The sequence below is a fragment of the Lytechinus pictus genome, chromosome 8 (assembly GCF_037042905.1).
Source record: "Lytechinus pictus isolate F3 Inbred chromosome 8, Lp3.0, whole genome shotgun sequence".
Classification (NCBI taxonomy): domain Eukaryota; kingdom Metazoa; phylum Echinodermata; class Echinoidea; order Temnopleuroida; family Toxopneustidae; genus Lytechinus; species Lytechinus pictus.
The window spans coordinates 13128516-13135766 of NC_087252.1; positions in this window are offsets into that span (position 1 = coordinate 13128516).

The following is a 7251-nucleotide window of genomic DNA, read 5'->3' on the forward strand; positions in this document are numbered from 1 at the left end:
GGTAATAAAAGGTGGAGTTATTCCCATGCGCCACCCTTGAGCCCTCTCCCAAATCCCCTCTCTCATTTCCCCCATATGTTTTATACACAGCTGCTTGCCGATGTGCCATGGTTTACTTACTCAACGCTGTTGGGCGCCCTTCCCCAGGACCATTTTTTGGGCGTTTGGGAGCGTTTCAAAAAATTGTAGAAGTGTCCGATCTTCCCCTTGTAGTATCTTTGGGTTTATCCAGAACAAGAGCTCCAAGATTGTACTGATGGAGACAAGAGATTACAGAGGACATCGGGTGCGGGTCACTCTCAATTATTGTAGAGCTCTCTATTGCAACACATTTTCCCAGTGGACTTTGTACGAGGACCATGAGATTGTTTGTATTGTTTGAATATGAATATGTGTTATACATAGTATGTTTTCAGCTTGCAAGTGTCTGGTTTCTTAAAGGGCTGTAAGTGATTGTACATTCAGGAAATAATTTTACTTTACAAATTTGTGTAGCATTTTTGGTCAAAAGAGAAAAGCTCTCAACTAAGTTATGTACAGTCCTATGTCAAAATATGCTATACAAAAGACTTTATGCATAGCAGTCTTTCAAAAATGTGGAGCAAATTGCATTGCGATACCAGGAAAATTATTCCCTGACATTTGATTGTACATTTGATTTGTATGATTGTTAGCGTAAATCATAAAATCAGCAATACCATCAATCACTGGGTAATTCTGTAAAATAATGAACCTTTTTGTACATGATCCGACCCCCATTTTTCTCAAGTTTTACTTCACTTCATAAACTGACCAAGTCATGATCATTTGAGGGCATTACAGACTGTCAAAAGAACCAGAAGTCAGAGACAGAAAATTTCATGAAGGTCTAACACACATGGGGTCGGACATACATATTTTTATGGAATTGCCCCATGCTTAGTTTTATTACACATGGCCCTTTTAAGAGAATATCTGGAATGTTGAAAACTGAACTATTTGTTTTAGAAGGAAAACATCAGGGATTTTTTTTCTCCATTTTGGAAAGTCATGGAAAATTAAGGTTCAGGGGAGAAAAGTCGCATCAGGGCCTTATCTTGCAGAGAGTTACGATTGATCCAATCCAACCACAACTATGGAAAGCAAGCAACATTATCTTCTAACAAGCATGTTAGTTCCACATGTTTTCTAGATATGATGTATATTCGTACATTCATAGTTTTCTTGAAAATTTAGTGTGATCCTCTATGTTTACACAGGACATTGTGCAAATTTTCTGTGATAAAAATTATGACAGAGATGGCTTTCCATACAGTCGAGGTTGATCGGATCAATCGTAACTCTTTGTAAGACAGGGTTCTGTTCAGGGCCCCATCTTACGAAGATTTATGATTGATCCAATCATGTATAACTCTGGAAATCCATCTGTGTCATAATTTTTTCTACAGAAAATTTGCAAAATGTCCTTTGTAAACAAAGGAGAGCACACTAAATTGTCAAGAAAGCGATGAATTTATGAATATACGTCACATCTAGAATTTTTTTCACAAACACGCATTTTATATGTTGACTTTGGGGCCAAGACCTCCCCCTGGATCGGGACATGGTGCTGAGATTAGATTTGTGTTATAATTCTTTGTGCTTGTGTAATTTTTGTTTGATTGATAAGTCATCTGTAGACATGACATGCTGCAGCAGAAAAAGTTGGTAACTGTGGAAAACAAATTTCAAATGAAAGTTAAGAATAGTAATGATATTCTGTTTTGAGTTGCGCTTGAGAAATCAGTCCAACATCCCTATTAAAGCAATTTAAACATCATCATGAACTTATATTGTTTGAGGGGACAAGATTGGCTTCCCTATAAAATCACGCCATCTTCAAGTATAAACAATGGATCAAGTCGGTCATTCCATGGTGCTTTGCTCTTTCCTCTTGCACAATTAACACATAGAAGTAAACAGCTTTCAAAATGTCTAGATTAATCTCTGTTTGATCCTCGAATCGGAAACAAGAATTGATTTTCTATTTATTTTCAAAAAATTAATTGTGGATATAAAACAAGTTAAAATGAATACTAACTGCAAAGATTTATGAGTTAGGGTGCATAATGCCCATCCAAATCAAAATGTGGCCAGTAAATCTGAATTCTTTGTAGTTTTCCACCTTAATATACTTGCATTTTACGTTGTCCAAATTACCAATTTCATAATTCTCCATTTGTATTTGTATATATTTTTGGATAGATTATTTATATGTTTGCATTAAGAACTTCTTGCTGAAGCCTCAGTCATACTAATGAAACTAACTCCAGACCGACCTGTGTTATGCCATTGGAAATAATGTGATATATTTGGTTGTTGTGGAGTCGGTGTGGCTGGAGCATGAATATTTTCTTAACAAAGATCAGGGCCCCGTAACACAAAGGTTAGCGATTAATCGCTAAATGAAATGGTCTATCACGATCATCGTTGCATGTGCATTTTGTTCCGTAGACTGACTGGGAACCAACCGGAATCGTTCTTTCAAATTAGCGATTAATCGCTAACCTTCGTGTTACGGGGCCCTGGTCCGCCATTTCTTAAAGCTGTTGGTAAGTTACGAATGACTTTATGAACGACTGGTGATCCTTTCTGGTACTAAATGATATATCCCTATGTTGCTGACTCTGCACCTTAAGAACATGTTCCAGTCATGCATAAAGTCATGTGTAACTTTTTGAAAAGCTTTATGAAAAACTGCCCTGCTCCACTTTAACGAGATGCTTTGATATACATTGGTGCTCAGCCTCATCTTGTTCAAGGGTAGGATATAGTTTTCATTTTTAGGGGCTATTTTTTTATTTCGAGGGCTATTATTGGTGGAAAATCAATTGCGTGGTAAATCCTAATTCATTCTGTCACAGAATATTGATTTTCTAAATATTACATATGGTTTGTGGCGAATCGTTTGACTACTCAAGGAAACCAAGTCGCCACAAAGAATGCCAATTGTGGAATTTTAGGGGCGGATTGGATTGTAATGAAGGCAAAATCCATGTGTCACCCTTGTGTATTCCTATACAGTGGGTGTTGAAGCTGCTGATGTCAATGACATGGACCATGATGCAAATCTTTAACAGCTATGAAATTTCTTGTACCCCGTGCCAACTATGCATCTTCAGTATTGGAATTTTTCTAGTTTACATGCTAATTCTTGCACACTAAGGATGTGTACCAAGTTTGACCTAATTTGTCCGCTGTACTCAGTTTACCATGGCACCATACATCCAGTTGGTATCTTGCAAGTGTCTGTTCATTAGCTAACCCTCACATTTTATCTTAGACAAGCCGATGTGACTGCAGGAAAGCTGCGGAATGCCTTTGTACTTGACTTTGCAGCGTCTTTCCTGCAAAAATGGAGTCAAGGCCACTCTTTGCCGGCCTTGGCCTCGGCCTGAGTCTTGTGTACAATGTCTAAGTTTTCTCCAGCAGCCTCATGACAGTACCGGCCTTGAAAACATCACTGTTTTCCTGCAGCCCTGCCTCTTTGATGAAATGTAATGTTTGTGAAAAAAGACGGTTGCGGCTCTTGCTTTTGGCAGTAGGGTTGTTTATTGAGAAAATTGAATCAATAATTCAGGTAAGATTATGTCATGCGAGTTCATCAGCCCATCTTATAAAGAGTAGCGATTAATTTTGAAATGAACTTTTCTTTTCATAAAACAAAGAGGCCTGTAACATAAGGAGATGGTCATGATGTGGGCCGACTATCCAGAATCTTGAAATCTAACTTGGCTGACACAGCCCTTGGTAAACGTTAAGCCAAATCTTTTTGTTAGCGACAAAATCGTATCTACATGATGTATGTATTTAAAGACCAATTGATAATGTAAATCTTGACTTTTGTGATGTTAAATTTTGTTGTGACATGAAAGAATGTGAGGGCTCACAACAAATTGTAATCTTTGGCTGTTGCTTGGACTGAAATTTACCTTTAATGACTCTTACCAGACCCAAAAATGAAACTGACAAATCATTTTTACCAATCGAAACCTTATACACCATAAAACACGTCCATGTAAAGTTTATGGATTTTCACAGCTGAGTATATTGCTTGAGAATAAGCTCCAATTATCGAGCTTTGAAAGAAAGCACAAAGTCTATTTTCAAAACCTGCAAATTTGTTTATTTTTGTAGTTTTTGGTTATAAAGCAAAAAACTCAGCTGAAAAGAAGTTAATATATGTATGCATGTAACTTGCATTGTTGTGCTTTGTAGCTTATAAAGTTTCAATTTGTCAATTTTACTTCTAGTTCTGGTCAGGGTCTTTAACGTAGTTAGAAATTTACAAGGTTGAATTTACATTGAATATCAAATTTATTTATTGGGTTTTCCTTTTTTGAAAACAAAAAGTGAATTTACCTGACAATCATGGTAGGCTTCTCCTTTAAAAAGAAGTAGTTCTACATCCACCCTTTCATCATCCTTCTAAACTTATTTCATTTGTTTTTCATATTTCATCTTTGTTGAAGTTTTAAAGCAAAACGAACAGATATACCTCTGTTTTTTTACTGCCAGGAGATCGTATTGGTTTGATTTTGTAAATAGATGAAAGAAAGTGGACCATTGTAGGTATTTTAATAATAATTTGTAATTTATTTTGCACTTCTTTTTATACTGTATAGTGTTACTAGATTCATGTACATGTTAATTTGCATTTCCAAAAAACTTGTTTTATACCATAATTGTATAATGTATTTATGTTTGAAATGTTGCTGCCATTTTCGTATGGATGTGAAGAAAAATGGAAATGAAATTTGCAAATGTTTCGATGAGAGAGAATTAAAGAAACATGAAAATTTGATTTTGAAAGTTTGTGATCAGACTCCATTTTAAGTGATTTGATAGTTTTTTTGGGGAGAAAAAAGAGCTTGGGCCAGTTTCATAAAACTTTTTTGGGGGGGAACAAATATGCAAGCTACTGAAACAATTCAATATGATTGGCTGCTATTAAACTTGTTATAAAAACTAGGCATTTGTTATTATAACAAGTCTTTATGAAACATGGCCTTAATATGTTTTTTAATGATTTGAAAAACTATTTACGAACCTCATTTTCATTTGACAAAGTGTGCAAAAGTATAAAGACGCAGTGGAAACTATACCATCTGGGCATTACAGACTAATGGAGTGCTGCAAGGAACTTGTGATCCATTGCAAGTCTATTTTTGGTCCCTAAATCAATCACATGTCTTGTAGTTAATTGCAAATTAGTGATTGATTGCTAATCTGCTCCTTGAAACAAGAAGTTTAATCTGATTTGCTACAGCTAACGTTGATCTATCAGTTGTAACATTGCAACAGAATATTTGCAATTGATCATAAATATTTTCTTGCAACACCCCCTAAATGACAGTTAGCCAAAGTGGCCCGTATTCTGAAGTCGGGTTTAACTTAAACTCAGGTTTGAAATTGTGGTTTAAGTATGGATAGCCAATTGTTACATAAATCACTAACAGTAGAGATATCATATTTCAGCTCATTTGGCTCTCAAATCATTCATAATTGTCCAGGAAGTATAAATAGATGATTGTCTTCACCATCGATGAATCAGGAAAGAGCACAGTAAACATAAGAAACATACAACTTAATAAAATTGTTGACACATTTGGCTTCCCATAATTTTTAGACCATGGTTAGACCATGGTCTTAAAGTTAAACCCGACTTCAGAATACGGCCAGTGAGTATTAGACCAGGGGCCCGTTGCAGAAAGCGTTGCATTTAAACGCAAGTCAAAAAAATCAATCGCAAGTCCCAAATGCGGGCTGTTCATTGGTTGAAAATCAAGTTGCAGATGATTTATAGAGTTGCGATTGATTGCAACTCTTTCTGCAACGGGCCCCAAGTGGGTTAAACCATGTGGTACTAGATAGTCAGAAAAGTAGACTTACTACTTGCAGACCAAGTGAATACATGCCTTTAAGAATGGCAAGGACCGATGTGTGAGTGAAGATTGATATCAACCAAATAGTCAAAATCTCTCCAGGGGGGGGGGGGGGCAGTCATATATATTGCTGTACACATGCGTGACAAAAAAAAACGCTTTCAAAGGGTTGTTTTTCAGTTTTGGTCGTGGGCATGCAATGCAATCATTAAGGGTATCATAACTTAAAAACACTGATTTTCAGAAAAGGGTGGTTTTGAAAAACTGGTCAATGGTAAATCGGTCAAACATATATAGGGTTTTATTTTTTCCAAAGCTTTTTTTTAGGGGTCATATTCTGGCGACAACTTGTTTAGGGGCCAAATTGTGTAAATAAAACCAGCCAAAAACGTGTTTAGGGGGTTATTTTGCACACAGAGAAAAACTCGTTTAGGGGGCGTTTGGAAATAATGGTCATGCATGTGTACAGCAGTACATTTGATTGGGTACTGGTTCGGCACTAGCTAAAGAGGATTCTGCCGTAATTTGGCAAAAGCCGGGAAGCAAGTTACAAAAGTATAATTTGTTGTAAATGAGCAATGTGTGTTTGTCATTTACATAGGCGTCGATGCAATTTAACAGCATATTTTCAATATTTTTCTGTAAAACCATCATTTCTGAACATATTTTGCCTGAACGTGCAGCGTACAAAGGGTGTTTCAGAAACAACAAAAACTCAAGTTTGACGGATGTGTCACTTGCTTCCTTTTGCCAAAGTTGGGCAGTATATGTAAAGGGAGAGTAGAGCAAGAGAGAGAGGGAGAGAAAGACAGGGGGAAGAGGATAAGAGAGAGAGGAAGAGGGGTGGGTAGAGACAGAACGAGATAGGGGGAGGATAGAGACGAGTGTATGGGAGAGCAGGGAGGGGTTGCCGTAAGGCTTCTTCGTAAAATTTGTAAAATCAGAAAGGCATACATACATGTATTCTGTGTATTGCTTATTTTCACTTCAGTGATGAACACATTGTGGGCAGTATGCAAACAAGCCAGGAAGCTGATGCCATACACTCATGAATATATATATTGGATTTTGAAATGTGATTATTTTTTTTTACAATCAAATACATGTATATTAAAGCTTGGCTCATATCCTGGAAAATGTAGAATAATTTGAATATATCATTGTCAATTAGGGAAGAACTTCTTAAACATCAAATCTTTATGAGCTGAATTGGAAAATCTGTCATTTCGTGTAATAAAATATAAGTAGTAAGTGCTGGACATATCAGCTTATCCCTAGCTGTTTATTCCATCTCAGGCTCCCGTTTCTCTCTCGTCAAATATCATATCACAACTCTTCCCGACCCTTC